Source organism: Epinephelus lanceolatus, chromosome 3, assembly GCF_041903045.1.
Source record: "Epinephelus lanceolatus isolate andai-2023 chromosome 3, ASM4190304v1, whole genome shotgun sequence".
Lineage (NCBI taxonomy): Eukaryota > Metazoa > Chordata > Actinopteri > Perciformes > Serranidae > Epinephelus > Epinephelus lanceolatus.
The window spans coordinates 38186211-38204640 of NC_135736.1; the positions used below are offsets into that span (position 1 = coordinate 38186211).

The 18430-nt window shown below is 40.4% G+C and overlaps 1 protein-coding gene across 1 annotated transcript in view; it reads right to left on the minus strand.

Annotated features, from left to right (window-relative positions):
* Positions 1-18430, minus strand: part of vegfc (vascular endothelial growth factor c) — a 75141-nt gene that overhangs the window by 23299 nt on the left and 33412 nt on the right. The window lies entirely within an intron of this gene.

An 18430-nucleotide genomic window follows, 5' to 3' on the forward strand; every position in this document is an offset into this window, starting at 1 on the left:
TTTTGGAATAGTAAAGAACATATGATTTTACAGGTTATGTTTTCATCCTTTAAGTTACTCAAGTGTGAATGTGTTCAATTCAAGCAGCGACCTCTGGGCCTGAAAAATTAAGCCAATGCAGAATTTCCCTGAAGCCAAAATCTGCAGTTCTTTGAATGGCTACTTGAGGCTAATTCCAAAAGCACATCAAACCCATTAACCCCCATGTCAAACTGTCCAACTTTTCAGCAGAAATGTCTTCAGCCTGGTACTAAAAACAGTTTTGATCTGTATAAGTAATTTCAATATTCATGACAACTGTACAGGGGTGAATTTTTCTATAATGCACCTGTTCAAATGTTAACACTTAAAGTTATGCATAACTAATTAATTAACTGAGTGACAGGAGTATGCTGTCTGTTGACAGTTGCTACCATGGCAACAACGATGGTTAGGTAACATAACCATGGCGCAACCCAGATTCACAGAGCATAGGCATAGCCATAATGATTGCTATTTCAGTGTGTAGTCAGTTCATGAAAACTAATAATGTTCTGGTCACATATAAACTCTCTCACTTGGTTATGACAAAAGACCCTCTAGGAAGTCTGAAATAGAGTGTGCCAGTAAACCCGGAACTCCGTTAGCGCTTTTAGCACTTCTGGTTCTCTCGTCTAAAAGTCAATACGTTTTTTGAATGGGATTTTGGTAAAATGCCTCAAATATTGTCTGTGGTTAACAAAAGCTTAAGCGAGTTTCAGGTTTTGTTCTACGACATAAAACATGTCAGTAAATAGCCTACTTGTGAATTCTGTAGCTTTTAGGTGTCGTAAAAAAGGCAAACCCTCTCCCTGACAGGGTTTGTAGTCGTATTGAGCAACTTGTTAGCAACCGCATTTTTTACGACACGTAAAAGCTTCAAAATTCACAAGTAGGCTATTTACTGACGTGTTTTATGTCTGTGGTTAACAAAAGCTTAAGCGAGTTTCAGGTTTTGTTCTACGACATAAAACACGTCAGTAAATAGCCTACTTGTGAATTCTGAAGCTTTTACGTGTCGTCAAAAATGCGGTTGCTAACAAGTTGCTCAATACGACTACAAACCCTGTCAGGGACATTAAACGTCATCACCCCTGAACAGGCGAGAGTGCTGGCAGTCCGCCATTACAGCTTCTTATTTAGCTTAAACAGTCCGATTTCCCCATTATACAATGTTTTTAAAATAAAGCGGCCGAAATCAGTTGAAAGCTTAGTGGCGGTGATGTCAAGAGTCATGCAACCGTGGAGTAGTCATGTAGTCCATTAAGGCCTAACATTAGCTTTTTACTTCTGGCGATCGCATTTAAGCTTCAAATGTGGTATGAAAGGTGTTCATATGTGAAGATTATCTCGCTGAACAAACCTGTAAGTATCATAAACTTGTGTTAGCCACAGAGCTTATTTGCTGACATAATCCAAAACGCAATGCAAAAATCACATTCACTTTCTCTTCCAGGAACCAGCGCGATGCTAAAACTTCCGGGTTTTGATGTCAGCCCTGGCACACACTATTCAGTACTTTTGATGGATTTAAGCATGTTTCTCACTATGAGAAATTGGCATTAGCATTAGCATGAATGTTAATCACCATTAATCATAGCTATAAATGCACCATGATAACCAAGCAAGCAGCTAGTGCTAGTGTTCTCCACCCTCAAGTCCAAATATGGTCCAAATATGGTCACTTCTGACTCCAAAAATTCAAGATGGTGAGGGCCAAAATGCCAAACATGAGGCTTGAGGAGACCACAAACCAATGAGTATGTCACAATAGCTACGTTCATACAGCCTCTGGTTAGATTAGGAGTCTACTACCAAACTGGCTGGGCTCTACATGATTACATAAAGTTCCTATAATGATCCAGTTCATCATCCACCAATAAGTGCGAACTTTTTTGATTGGATAGTCTTGTATTCTGTCCCATCATTGTATATCAGACATCTGAACCACACTTTACTGTGAATAAAGATGTATCTTCTGGTTGAAAGTACATTTAAAGTACAACAGATGAAAAGATGAGTTGCTCCCTAGACCCTGTATTTTTCTATGACTTATTTACCAAAAGATTTTCTCAGGATTTTCACCAGCTATAAAAATGAAACCAGTTTAATGGCCATCACTGGACTACACTTGGTAAATGGTGTTTTAGAAGTAAGGCATGTCCAAATATCTGCACCATCAGAACATGAAAACACAAATGTCCACCAGGAAATAATTTCATACAATCAACACCAACAGTTTTTGATGATTGCTGCAGTAAATATTAGGATTGATTTCTAAGTCAAGTTTTACACCTGTTGGTAAAATTGGTAGAAATTTGGTGTACCACTAAGGTCAGGTGTTTGACATTATATCAAACCAGTTTGAATTTTTTTTAAACCACCCAAATCCAACTGCAGTATAGGACTACTGGACATTTTCCAGGGTTTTCTGCAAGGATGGCCGTTGACTTTAAAAGCAACTTCCAACAAAATGAGCTTTGATGACTTTGGTGATCCCTTTAGTTCCTCATTAGACATATTTTAATTCAGCTGTTGCAGACATACCTGTACTCTACTTGACCAGACAGATGATTTAATACACACTTAAATGGAAGGTGATGTGAAACCGCCTCAATGCAACGAGATGAAGCAGCCAAACTCAGGTCATACATTTGGTTAGTCGAGGATCGAAGAACGCAATGATCAGTTTGACATAAGACAAAATAGAACAAATGTAGTGCTCGTTGATTTTGTTTTCTGCTTTGGAATTTGAAACACATGGCCCATAACCACTAAAAAGCTCATGCATAAAATTATTCACTGGTTCAAAGGTTGATCATTTGGACAGTGTTCCAAGTGATTAATATTACAGACTAACATCATTACAGACAATCACATTGGGTAACAGCCAGGTAATCATTTGCACTGGCTGGCTGCTTTTACTTAAAGCTGCATTGATGGATGTGTGGCCACTAGGAGGCGGAAAAACAACAAGCACAAGTTTGTACAGCTACGTTTTTTTTTGTTTGTTTTTTTTAACAAACTGCTTACTTACACATCCAGCAAACCCAAAGTGATGCTGTGACCCCTTTTTCTGTCCACCTCATGAATAACTCCTATATTCTTTCACATTTTACTCTGTCAGCAGCTCCTAAGAAATCATCTGGCAGTTTAGTTTCTAGTTTGTTTTTTTTACTTCACCAGGACTCCTAATGCTCTCCATGTCAGCTGTATTTGCCATAAAAGCTTCATGAGGTGATGTCAGTGCTCACAAATCTATTAATGCAGCTTCTACTCTGTTTTTACATACAGTCACAATTAAAAATATTTTGAATTCATTTTCTGAAAGTCCTGGAGCCCACTTAGTCCCATTCATCTGGCCTAGACTTTGAATTCAGTCACTATAGGCCAGGGCTATTCAACTTCACTAACAAGAGGGCCAAATATGAAAATCACTGGGAGTTTGTGGGCCGCACTGAATATTTGTCAACTAATGGCTAAAATAATAACTCTTAATAATAAAGAAGGCAACACTTTTTTAAACAAAGGTCCATATTTATATAAATGTCATGTTCAAGGTGAATACAACAAAGCCATCAGACCACAAATGGGACCGTTTTCACAATAGGCTAACATCAGATAAACAATTCCAAACCATACCCACAGTCAAATGTATTAGGGCTGGACAGTAAAACAGGGAAAATAAAAAAACATAAATAGGTCCATATTTATATAAATGAAACTGTTCATAACAGCCTAACATGAGATAATGAATTCTAGCTGCACAGTAGAACAGACAAAAATAATTAACATAAACATAACTGTTGTCACAGAGAGTGATAAAAGTTCTCCCTCAGACTGCAAGTGCTGTTTTAAGCAAAGGAGAATTGCACATAAACCGTTTAAATCTGAGGGATGCTGTCATCAATAGTATGTAAAATTCTCAGTCAGTTTTGTCATAACATATTTCAGAGATATATTTGTCAGAGACAGCATCACATGCCTCCTGTGATGTAAAAAATGGCATACATCACACTGCTGTCATTTTAAACACATTCAGGTTAATGGGAAAAATTACACTGTCTTGCCTTTGCTATTTCAACATAGTTTGGCTCATATGTAGTGAGGGCAATCCTCAGACACTCATGCAACTTCTCACTGGTCATGGAGCAACGTGCTCTTGTTTTTATGGCATTCATATGTGAAAAGCTGGACTCACATGTATAAGTGAACCCAAACATTGTCACTATTAGCACGGCCACTTTCTTCACTGTGGGGTACTGGAACTTGTTAACATGGTTACACCAAAAGGTCTCTGCACCCTCAGACTGCAAGTGCTGTTTTAAAGCAAAAGAGGCCTGCACATCAACCATTTCCATCTGAAAAATGCTCTCAACAATAGAAGGCATCACCACTTTTACTTTTGCACAAAAGCCTGCCTCGGGTTTGACAGAAAAGGGGTCACGAGCAAAGTGCAACACCTCAATGGGAATGCTGAACCCTTGGAATCTCTCAGTAAAGTTCTCAGTCAGTTTTGTCATGAAATCTGTCATGATGGGCGTTACTTGTGCCCCGGGTGCTGTGTTCATGAATCCACGCAGTCGTGGAAAGTGCAGCATTTCTCTTGATGTTAGGTCTGTTGAGAAGATGGTTAACTTTGTTTTGAAAGCACAAAGCCTCTCAACCAAATCAGCAATACACTTTTCTCGTCCCTGCAGCTCAAGATTCAGGGTGTTCAAGTGTTTAAAAATGTCACACAGAAAGTTCACCTCCGCCATGAACTGTTCATCCAGCATTCGCTCCAGGAGGCTTGCTGCCCGTTTGTGTTTACACACGCGAAGGAAAGACACAATCTCCTGGTGGAGGTCACAGAAACGGTCCAGGACATTTCCCTTGCTAAGCCACCTGACATCGTTATGAACAAGCAAGTCCGTGTGTTCCGCAAACGTGTCGGCGAGCATCATATGGAAAAGACGGTGTTGTAGGCTGGAGGTTGAGCGGATGAAATTCACAATGTTCATGACAGTGTCCATGGTGTTTTTCAGATCACCGCTTAGCTTTGAACACAACACAGACTGATGAATGATGCAGTGTAAAAACTGCATGTGTGGAGCTACGGTTGACAGCCTCGCTGTCAGCCCTTGTAATCTACCAATCATAGCTGGAGCGCCATCCGTGACCAAAAGGCAAACTTTCTGTAAATCCAGTTCATGCTCATTAAAAAATCCGACAATCTTTTGAAACATCACCTCACCTGCGGTGTGTCCCTCCATTGGAATAAGCCCCAAAAGTTCCTCTCTAAAGCAGACTCCGTCGTGAAATCTGACATAAACGCACAGCTGAGCCATGTCAGTACAGTCAGTTGATTCATCCACAGCGAGGCTCATAAAATCCGTTTTTTTCAGGTCATCCAAAAGCTTCCTTGACACATCCTTTGCGAGTAGTTCCACTCTGCAAAGAGTTGATGTGTCCAAGAGAGGCACTTTTTTAATCAATGAGACGACGCTTTCCTTCACTTTTTCATCAATAACGACTTCATCAATGACAGCGAGCATACAATCTTTAACCGTCTCTGCCTCTGTAAAAGGCTTCTTCTGTCGTGTTAGTGTCCAGCGATGCGATCATAGCCCTCTCTTGCTCCGTGCAAAAGTGTCCAAGGGCAACCTGACATTGTTGAAATGAAGCTAGCAGACGTTGTACTTTACTTCGCCTTTCATCCGAGCTCTCTGGAAATCGCGCTGAAAAGGAGCCGTGTATTGTGTTGTAGTGCCGCTTCAGGTTGTATTCCTTCATAACAGATATGGATTCATTGCACAGTAAGCATACCAGCTTCGTACTCGTCGCGGCTGGCAAAAAAAAGAAATATTTCTCTGTCCATTCGCTCTGGAACTGGTGGTTTTCTGAGTCAATTTTCCGCTTCTTCGGTTTTGAGAGCGCCATGTTAGTGGTGACCTCTGCTGACCGCTCTCACCAGGCAACTGCAGAGCAGCGATGTGATTGGTGCGATTGGCTACGACTGGCTGCGTGATTGGCTACATACCATTCACCCGTATATCACATTACCACAGAATGTAGATATTTACGAGTTAGATCAGAACCGTTGTTGAATAATTTTCCTACATCACACACTATTATTTACTGGCGGCCTGGCGGGCCATAAAAAAAATCAAAAGGGCCGTATTCGGCCCGTGGGCCGCCAGTTGAATAGGCCTGCTATAGGCCATCACAAGAAGCCACTATTTCACACATTCTTTTAACAAGGACCCTTCAACAGGGAACCCTCAACTTGGAGTTCAACCTGAAGCCTGAATCACTGGGGAAATGAGCACATTTTAATCTGAAAACAATGAGCGAGAATGTGAAGGATTACCACTTGAAGAACAAAGTGAGTAATAAGGAGCTGGGTTTGGTTTTTCACATGGCACCGATGAAGATCCTTACACAAGACTGATGTACAGAACAGAGCAGAAACCCTGAGAGCCACTTCATTCTTTCAATCACAGAGTTGAACAGCATGAATGGAAACTAATTAGTCTCAATGACTCCTATTCAAGACCCTTCAACAGCTTAAACTGTCTCTCTCTCTCTCATCCTAATGAGGATATCATTAAGGCTGACCTCAGTCTCTTTGACCTGGTAAAGAGCTCACCATGGTTACAGAGCACACACACACATAAAGAGAGCTCTTTGAGATCACGCTGACCACCACTGGGTTGAAAAGTTCGCCTGGGGCCTTATTAGAGACACTTCATAAGTCTGAAATCCATCTTATCTCAGTGGAGGATGACTTTCGGGAATTTTTTGGTTTTGCAGAAAAAATGTTTTGCAACTGCATTTTGGGAAAAGTCTTAGGATAGCAATTTAGCTAAAAGAGAACTGTCCTGACATGGAGATTTCCCAAGTTAGGAGTCCTAAATTAGGATGGCATATTCCCTGCTGTTAGGAGTGTATGGCAATGACAGTGAAGATGGGGAAAACATGACGACTAAAATATATTTATTCAAAGGGTACTCCAACCCTATGACACTTTTAATATCCTGGACCATGTATTAATGGGTATATAGCGACTGCCAAGACGATTAATTTCGAATTTGGTTGACAAGCTACGTCCGGCTCTGGAGAGGCTTAAAAGGAGACAGGGTTCTGCCAATGGTCATAGCGACAGATCACAAATGCACTTTGTTTTATTTTCTCAAAGACTTTCAGACTGAGGTTGCAGATGGATCTTTAACGTTACAGCCTTACATCTCACCAAGCCTCACACCCAAGATTAAATATATCATAAAAAGTCAGGGGTCAAACACATGAAGGCAGTCAGCAGAGGCAGAAAAGTCCATTCAGGGAAATCACACAAAAAGCAGAGCCTATAAATCTGAGCAGAGTCAAAAACCAAGGAATCAAACAAAAGGAAAAGGCTGGAAAGCATGAAAAATCGGGGCGACAATGACAATCTGGATGAATGAGGGAAACACTGGGCTTTAAATACACAAGCATTGATTACTAGCTACTCACAAGTGAGTGGAACAAGACACAGGTGAAATGTGAGGTAATTAAAAAAGGCTAACACAATCAATCAATCAATCAATTTTATTTATAAAGCCCAATATCACAAATCACAATTTGCCTCACAGTGCTTCACAGCATACGACATCCCTCTGTCCTTAAGACCCTCACAGCGGATAAGGAAAAACTCCCCAAAAAAAACCTTTAATGGGAAAAAAAAATGGTAGAAACCTCAGGAAGAACAACTGAGGAGGGATCCCTCTTCCAGGACGACAGACGTGCAATAGATGTCATACAGAACAGATCAACATAATAAATTAACAGTAATCCATATGTCACAATGAGACAGAAGGGGAGACAGAGAGAGAGAGAGACAGAGACAGAGAAAGATGCAGGACAGACAATAATGTTAATAGCTTACAACAACATTAATGGAAGTACTAATATAATTATGATGAGAACACATTTCAAAATAATACAGGAAGAAGACACAAACACATCAGCATAAACTTGACAGAACATCTCAGAAGGGAAATGTTCTGGATAGAGCCCCCAGGGAGGGTTCTGCTTGAACCATTACACCACCACTCAAGCTATCTGTACTCTGGTGTCGCAAACTGTGCATTTCTGACAAGGCCTGCCAGCTGACGTAGCCTTCTGATACTAGGACGAGTGCCACCAGGATAATTGAATGTACAGTTATAGTTGGATTTTCTTTGGTAAAGATAGTGGGGTCTGAGATAGTATAGGGCACAGCCATGAATTTAGGAATTGCTTCAGTGATGCGAAGATAGGATTTTTCCTAGCTTTGAAACTTAAGTTAAGCCTGGCCCTAACTGCTAAGTCAGTCTTCGTTAAGACTAGTCTTTAGCATGGACTTCAAGTTAGTTGGACCAACCAGACTTAAACCTAGACATAACTATGTCTGGTCTAAGCGCTGGATGTTCATGTGAATGTCCAGTGACTCTGGCTATTGCCTCGTAGCGCATGCATTGCTAGGATACCCTGCTAACATTCTGGTGCTGTCTTGCTTATGTAGCTAATCTTTCATTATTTGTGGCAATGTTGGATCAGAGAAAAAGAAAAGGAAATTTCCCAGGCGTTAAGATACAAAGATTCATGGAGCTGTGCAGGAGAGGCTGTCTGTGTTCGACTGACTGGCAGGTAGAGCTCCACAGGTAATATGAAAGGACAGAAATAGTACTCATGGACAAACAGTGTGTTGTTAGCAATGGAATTAAGGAGTTAGTGTCAGTTCTGGTACAACTGTGGCTGTCCAATATTGCATATCTCAAGTATGTGGTTGGCGCCATTGTTCATAAAACAATGGACCAGGCCTGCTGTGATGTTAAAATAGGAGGGAAAAACTTACAAACTTAAACAGAAGGTCAATGAGAGACTGCAGGGAGAGAAGAAAATAATGCTGTTTGCCCTTTAGTTTGTATTTTGGGATTTGTGGTGCTGAATGGAGAGCTCCCATAGACAGCACTTCACACGCATCTCTTAATTCACCTCAGTGTCATTAGTGTATGTCAGTGATTGATGTTTTCATTTACAGACAGCTGTTTAGGAATAATGATGACAAGAACGGCCAAAGCTTTCTGGTGTTTTCCTCTCCCTTCTTTGTCTGAGTGGCTGATAAAGCAGCCATGTGCATCAGTGCCACAGGGTTTATACCTTGTGTGGAGAAGCAATTATAAAACATCTAACAAAAAGCTTAAAATCCCTGAAAAGGATGTCATCTTCCAACTAAACCCATGTGCTTCTCTTCAGTTATTTGACATTGTTCTTGTGATGTATGTAGTTTGCAAGTAGGCTGCCAGTTAAGCTAGTCTTGTTTTAACCTGTTTATTTTAGTTATTAAGGTAAGTAATTCATTGTCTTTGATGCTATTATTCTTGTTAGTGTTGCTACCTCCAAGTTTTGTTTAGTAAATATGTGTAACCTTAAATTTTGGCTGCAGATGGCTTCTTACAGTACTCAAAATGAAAAGGGTTATTCCTCTGAGGAGCATGAATGTGCTCGCTAAATTTCATGCTGGGCTGCCTAATATTTTTGGTATACAAATGGAAATTTTAACCTGATAATGTTCCAGAATGAATGGTTAGAAAGTCATCGAAAAAATTAGGATTAATTGTTTAGGGACCGAGTATATAGCAAGTTTCTTTGCCACCTGGCAATTAGTTTAAGATACCTTGCTATGTACTGGAACGTTGGCAGGAGTGACGGGCCAGCTGACGTTACCATTGTTGGGCCCCATTGCTGGTGGAGCAAAAAAATAATATCTCTAATATAGCATATGTGAGGTATTAAAGGTAACACAGCCAACTATGACAAAACCAGAACACATTAGGCACGATATAGAAGAGTGAAAGACGGAATAAACCAGGCTGTTACAGAAAAAGTGGCACATCACAGAGTGAAAATTCATGACAGCACAGGTGTTGAGCTAAACCCTTATGCAGAGAACCACCAGACAGACATAAACGCTTAAAGATACTTACAGTCAGTCAAATTGTTAATTATACAGTTTAGCACAACTTCTATTACCTGCTAAGTGTTGAAACCTTTTAACGTTTGCCAGCTGCTTCAAGGCACTGCCAATCAAATCAGCACAATGAAACTTCCAGGATGACGAAACAAACCACAGAACGCTCTAAAAAGAAACAGCCACATTTGACTCCTCACCTTTCCACACATTCATTTTGAGACAAATTATGTAAAATCACATTCAAATAGTCATTAGAATTCAGCTGAACTGTAAATTATCTATCTAGCGTGCCATCATTTGAATGATGTATTATGTAGCCTATGTAAATCTCCCAACTCTGGCCAGTGGTCTGAGACTGCAGCCAAACACAGCAGTTAGGAAAAACCAGCGGAGTGAAAGAATGTCTTGTGAAACCTCAAAGACTGTGTCTCAGCACCCACAGCGTTGTTACTGCTGCCAGGCGAAAGCCTCTCAGCTTCAACCTTGGCCTCCTTTTTTCTTACCTCAACTTAAGGAGGGCATGCTTCATTTCTTGTTTCTATGGTCCAAGAATCATTCAAACACCTTTGTCCAATTTTCAAAATGTGCAACAAGCCTGGCTTTTAAGTCTTTTAATCCTACCTGACTTTTTAAAGATGTGTGTTTTTCCAAAGACAATGGTATGCTCTTTCTGTGGAGGATAAAACAGTAATACAAAAGCATTCAGTGTACCAGTCCAACATCCTAATCTGATTGCATGTACAGCACTAACAGCTCTCAGTTCACCAACAGCCATCTCACACACAAAAAAAGCCAAAACTACAAATGAAATTTTGTCACCCCTTTATACATTTCAGCTACTTATACACTCTTTTGGTTTGGTTCAAACGAACTCATGATCGCTTGCCTCCTAAGTGTGGTTTGTTTGGTCGGTGTACACCAAAACAACCGGACCGGGATTTTCTTGAAGAGATAGTCTCAGTCCAGTTAAAAAGCTAACTCTGGTGCAGTTTGTTTGTAATGAGAATGTGTTCTGACCTCGATCTGAACCAACTGCAGTCACATGACACATTGTTTGGGTTAAACATGAGCATGTTACAGTCCTGGAGCATTATTAATGTGCGCCTCCTCTGTGCTGCCTTAATATGCACATTTGGCGCATTTGATTCATTAAAACATTGTTTTCTAGTTGAAGCTTTGTTTTCAAACTGCTTTGCCTAAAATGAACAATGACAGCAATATAGTCCATGATGACCAGCGCTACAATCAACCTGCGTAGTTGTCCCTCCATTGTGACATTAGAAAGTGTTGCATTTATCTTGCAAGTGTACTCTTCTTCAGTGTTCTGTTTACTTCCTGGATTTTTCCCACATGGAAATTCTGACCAATCAAGAGCAGCTTCCTCACACAAGGCATCTGATCTGGTCCACTTGTAAATGCTGCCGTGAGAACACGAACCAACTCTAGGCAATTATACAACTTTGGAACAAAATTAGTCCCTGATTCAGACCAAAGTAAGTTGACTCTAGGTCTGAAAGCACCCTTAGAAACAAAAGGTGCTGAATAGAACCATATAGGGATAAATGTTGCAGCTAGAATATTTTAAGTGATTCTACCTAGAACCCAACATAAAAGGTTAAACCTGAACCATCTATAAAAGGTCCCACCCAGAACCTCCAGAGAGAGAGCTCTTTTGTAGTGTATTGGTTTAAGCAAGAACCCTCTCTGGCCACTGTATCCAGAACCTTTCCTTTCCTTTTCATGTTTTATCTTAGTTGATTTTATGATTCATGGTTTTACAATTCTTTGATTTTATGATGTCATAATTTTATTACTCTTTATGATTCATTTCATTTTAGGAATTTTTATTGTTTTAAGAGTTATGGTTTGCTTTGATTAGTGGGTGGTGGATTTTAGGGAGAAAGACTGTGGTGAGTTATATTTGAACCACAGTGCCACAACTGGATGGTAGATTCTGGGGCAGCTGTGGGCTGTACCTAGCTCAGGCAATATCTGTAGTGAGGTTAACTCTCTAGAGAACGCTCTGGGGTCATCTGAAAGATGCTTATTTCAGTTAATCAATGTCTGTAGGTGAGTCTGTGCCCATTGAAATATAGACTCTGACTTTTAATGTCATAAATCAGTTCAGGAAGGACCCAAATGCAGAGCAGGAGGCAGGCTGAAGTTTAAACAAAAACCGAGCTTTAATACTGATTTAAAAAATCCTCAAAACAGACAGGCAATAAAACACAAAGCCCAAAAGAAAAGAGAACCAAAACTAAACTGAAACAAACCCTGGAAGCACAATGAACACAGGGAGGAACTTGTGGAAGAAATCAAAAATGGAACACAAGAGACAAGGACGAAACCACACCAAGAACATGGAAATGAACACAGACAAACTGACAAGGAACAAAGGGAAATCCACAGGTGTAAATATATATATGTAAATATATATATACACAGAAAACTAATCAAAAAACGAGACACAGCTGGAGGAGGGAAATGGGGATTGGCTAACAACAAGGGAGTGGTGGGGAACACTCGGGTGGAGCAAACGAGACTAATACAGAACAGGTGTGAGGGGAAGACTCTTGGAACAGGGAAAGACTAATGAGACAGGTGTGACAGAAAAAAGGCGGGAAAACACACAAAGACATTAAGTGAAACCAGACATGACACAGGAGGAGAGAATCCACAAATTTAAACAGAAAACTGATTAAAAATGAATGAATAACGTGAAACAAGAAGCACAAACACCCCTCTGTTTGGGTCCTTGCACACAGATCCGGTACTAAAGGTGGAGCTGTGAACACTGTCAGACGTTGCTTGGTCAATAGCGGAAGGCCATTCTTGTTTAGGGCTGAGTTGTGGCTGGTTTTGAGGCTTATGTAACCACTGGTCATACCATGGAGACTTTTACATGTATTAGTAAACTGTAACTATGGATGTTTTGCTGGCTCTTGCAGCAGCTGGAGTCGGAGAAAAAGTTTAATTAACTGGGCCAACTGCCCACGACTTTTAAGGTGGAACGTTTACTTGTAATGCTACTCAATGCATGAGTTTTCGATGTGAATCCATCAGTGCACATTAAATGCCAATGTGACACAGGGCTTTAGTCTTACAAAGTACCCTTTCTTCAAAAATGGGTTCTTCAGAGGCAAATGGTTCTGTGAAGAACCTCAGCCCTTCATGAACCCTTATTTCTAAGAGTGTACATGTGGTTACTTTCTTAAAAAATAAGATAAAATGTACAAATGCAATCCACATGTTAGCATTCATCTTATACCATTGAGTAAGAGGGCATATTTATACTGTTAATATCATGCTTTTTCATTTACTGTAGCATATCTCAGTGTTAGTATGTCTTACGTGTAATGTGTGTGTTAGCATCAGTGGTTAGTACTGAAGTGCAAATGTCTGAGGAAAAGTAGACCCCTTCATTAACTGATGTCTGGCCTCTAATGGGCAGAAAATCATTAAAACAAGCTGACAGAAACAGTCAAATCATATCACCCGCTTATGTGTTGTCTGCCATTTGGTGCTGTGTAGGTAGCGTGCAGCGGGTTTATCAAGGCTTTGTATGATAGAAATGGCTCCCTACAACAGCTGATAAAAATCATTTGATTCAATGATAATGTCACCTAATGAATAACACAGGTTTAATGTGCCAGTATGCTGCTTATTACTGAGCTCTGTTCACACTAAAGCATTAGCATTACTTACTTTCCTCCACTCTGCTGCACTGTTGATACACACTCACACACACACGTACACGAGTACACACACAAACATGCATTTGCACATAAAGGTCAACATACACTTACGCAGCCCAGCACATACAGACACAGCCTCATTCTGGCCACAGTAGACTTCCTGCTCTGATTGAAATCAGCTCTAACAGATCCTATAACAAAGGAGCTATTAGCCCAGACCGCCACTGCCAGTTCATTAAGTTAACACTTATGGGAAATGAATAAAGCAGCTGAGCTGAAACAATATGCTATCACACACTGCACAAGCCAGTCCATTAACAGCAGCTACCTGGAAATGAACTATCCAACTAAATGAACCTACCCTGTGTTTCGAGGCACAGCAGAGTGGTTATTGAGGTGTATGGAAATATATCAACAATGCATTGTATCACAAGGAGCTGGTGGCTAGACTGACTGTGTTATTTAAAGCTGCAACAGCAAATCATGATGTCATTTTTATCAGGTGCAGGTCCATTTTGCACTTTTGTGGGCTCCAAACAAAACAATCTCATCCACCTAACCAAAGCTGAGGTTGTGTTTATCGTTTTGTGCAACTTGTTAAGTTTCGGCATGAATTATTTTTGCATTTTTACCTTTTGCAACTACAAGGAGCAATTTAAGACCCAGAACACACAAACGTGGAAACATACATACAACATATTAATTTTTGTGGTAGAATTGTGCGGTGACACAAAAACAGACCTCTCCAAAATCACAAAACATTTGCCTCTTTCACTTGATATGCATGTGCTTCTCTTTATAGCCACCTGAAGGTATCTGTTCCATCTAAAGTCTCTAATGCCCTCTATACGCTGTGCGATTTTAGCAATCTTATAATACCATTGCATGACACACTGTGAGACGTGGATCTAATAAACTTTGGTACTACGTCAAGTTTGATGTGTGCAGATTGTACGATGGCCGTTTACTACTGAATCGCAGGTTACGACGTACGTCAATATGCAACATCACCAGCGTGCACCGCATCAGCGTACATCATCCATCTGCCCCACCATAGGTAGCTTGCTCACCTGGAAATTGCAGTTCCTCCGCAATTTCCCTCCATGCAGCGTCTTGTTTCTTGCGGTGATAGCAGCTGGAGGAAACATCAAATAAGCAAGGCTTCTGCTGCCACAGCTCCACCAAACTAGCACAATCATTACTGCTTTGCCTACAGCATCATTAACAGGCGGCTCGCTCAGTGTGTGATGTGCACTTGTAGATAAAATATAGGCCTATATTAATGAAGGGTCATTAGTACGGTTTTGTATTTCTCTGTAATGTAGCACAGTGTTAACAATGTTAGTGATACTATTCTTTCTCACACCTTCAACTCAAACCATTGTGTTGCCCCGCCCAAAATATATCATTTAATAATCAAATTAATATCGTGACTAGTTGGCTAATGGCCCTAAATGACGACTATTGGTCGACTAGGAAAGTTCTTGGTGGGAGGCAGGCCTAACCACGACATTACCAAAACTGTGTCTGGCATGCCTCCAGTGCACAGGCTGTTGACTGTGACCTCCACTGCATGATAGAACACGTCATGGAATCATCAAATTGAAAAAAAGCATTTCCAATGTGAATTATCAGCCCATTACATCTCACACTATGCTGCCTGTAGGTGAAATCTTTGGTGCAAGCATCATCACACACGTTGTGTTACGTCTCTTACCATGTGCACATCCTTGTTTAGAAGGATTCTCTACTGTGTTACTGAGGCATGTCCTCACTGTGTACAAATGTTCCGCACTCCTCATCCAGCTGCAGGAAGACGTCATACCGGCTGATCTTCTTCAGGAGATGTTTATAGAAAACATGTGCTCTGATATCTACAGCTTTCAAGATTTTGTGAAACACTGCTCCGAGTCAACAGCAAGTAGCAGCACTTACTGTACACCAAAGTAAACATTAGCATCTCATCCAAAGTGTCAACACCAAACAACTGCTCGCATGCCTCTGCTATTTTGCACAAGACGGCATCAGCTTCTGTTGGACGTTTGTGCTCTGCTGAGTGACTTATAGTTTTCATAACAGTGCTGCTGTATCATGAAGCAAATCTCTGTTTATGTGCCCTGCGTGGCAGGTCTCTCAGCTGCTCGCTTATTGCTCCCAAAAGAAGACAATTTATATTTTAAATTTATATATCTATTTATATACACAGTACAGACAGTCAGTCAAAGCCGAATCCATGTGTTATGTCTCAAGCATCATGTTTGGGTATTCTCCTGGCAGAAATGTTTAAGTGGAAACAAAATCTTCAGTTGATAATCTTCCCCTTAACAAGCAGATATTCAGCCTTCCTTCAGCATTTTAAATAATATAATTTTTCAAGTCATCATGTGTTTAAATGCCCATAAATGTATGTTATGAAGTTTATGTTAAATGAAAATCCTTCTTTGGGAACAATGTTTACATACAGTAAGATGAACTAGCCCTGAGTTACTGGGAATCAACCCCATGACGCTTTGACTAGACAACCTCTTGTAATGGGGCGCTGCCTGAGCAAAACTTTGCTTCTGCTTTCAATATGCACTTGCTACTTTCTTTTGTTACCAGTATTTTACTCTTGTTGAGCATAAGCTCAACAGCAAAAAAGAAAAAAAAATCTCCACCATACGTCTTCCATTACATTCAGTAGAAATCACTTAGTGGTTTGGATCTGTTCCAAACAGTACCACACATTCACCATGTGGACTGCATAATACTTCCTCTGTTGCTATTTCTGGCCACTCTGAAAGTCTGTCTGAAAAGATGAAGGTAATGAAATACATAGTTGCCTTCATTTTCCATAATTTGGAAATACAGAATAGAAAACATATGTTGGCTTCATTTTCACAATAGATGTTCATCACAGAAATACACTGTGTTACTTTCTGCCTTGCTCTTTTATCTCGATCTACATTTTTATCTAGCCAGCAGGAGGACTCTTGTCAATCCTCCACGTTGGTCCAGACTTAAACAGTTAGTCACAATTTTTTTTTGGTAGATTCATCTTCCCCATAAGATGAATTGTTATCACTTTGGGGATCTACTGGCTTTTCACACAGTGCCATGCCATCATCAGGTCAGGATTTCAGTTTGTCTAATATCTAACAAAATACAAGCAGTAATGACTACGTAAAATTTGTGTTTAGTACTAATTAGCATGTATTAGCATACTAATACTGTAAACTATGATGGTAATGTGGATGTATAAAGACAACTGGATACAGAGTCAGAGGCAGGGCCCCATTCATTCCTCTGAAATTTGCTAAGTGGCACATGAAGCTAAAAAAGTTTGACCTGACAGGTCTAAAATTACCCTGATCTTCCGGATCATTGGGCCCACAGCCCAAGCGAACCAAAGACTTTGCCAGACAAGCAGCTTAACTCTGGTTTAGTGCTCTGCTAACTTTAATGGGGATAAAATGATTGAACATGTTATCAGACTGAATGGATCTAATTCCGGTAGGGAAACGAGTCATTTTGTGGGGTTTCATGCTCAAGAAATTGTATCCACTGATTTACAGATGTCTGTCTTCCAATGTAAGTGGCAAGAAATATATTTTTGGGCCCAATGGCATCATGTAACAGACCTGAAGTTGTAGTTGCAGAATTCGGCCCCTATGTTTAAACTCCAGCGCAATTCCTGGGGGCTTGGGTGTTGACTATGGTTTATATTATCTATATATTATTTATATAATATTTGCATTTCTGAGCATGTTAGCATGCTAATGTTAGCATTTAGCACAAAGTACCGCTGTGCCTCAGCACAGTTTAGTTTGCTCATGGTAAATACCAATAGAGGTGACAGGTAATTTGGGGCCAGTCTGTTATAGTTCTTAGATCTTGCCACATGCTTTTGGGACTGGGACTTCCTGTAGTCCCCCCTTTGGCTTTCTTTACTGCTCTTCTTATCTTGTAGGCTGTTGCTTCGTAATTGTCCATGTTTCCAGACTGGCTGTCAATGGCATCCTGGATGGTCCTGGTCATCCACAGTTTCTGGTTGTAGAATTATTTAACTGTAGGTTTGGGTTCAGTTGCCTCTGTTGTTCAACAAATTAATTCGCCACAGAGTGATGTCATTAGTGACATCGACAGTGGTGTCCTGGAACATACGTGAGACCATGTCATGTAGTGCAGACTGTATGGTGGCCTCTGATTAGCCTGACCATGTCCTGACCTCTCGTGTCACTGGGGGCATGCATTGTAGATTGTTTGCATACTTTAACCTCAGCAAGATGGCCGCATGGATGCTCTTCCAGAAAGCCGGTAGAGCTATCATGGGGTAAGAGGAGAGTTTACAAAGTAGTAAGATGACCCCTTCCCTATCCTGAAGACTCATAGTCATACAGTATGTTATCACTGTCCAATATTATTCACAAAAAGTGTAACTCATACCTGTAAGAATCCATGTAAAGAGCATAAATTTAACATAGCTAAGAGAGGTGCCTGGATAGGTCTGCGCCTTCTAGCAACTGCAGTCACCATGAACAATGTGGATTTTCTTCTTTAGCACTATTTTAAACTGAAGAACAACTCAAGAGAATAAAGGCTAATACTCCTCTTAATTGTGCCACCATTTTTTCACCTAAAAATGCCACTGGATACAAACATTCCATATCTTCCAATATAGTCAAAAACATTTTAGGAAGGTCCCACTTGTGGCACTAAACAACAGCTTGTGAAGTGCTCATAATGGAGCAAATTCATTTAC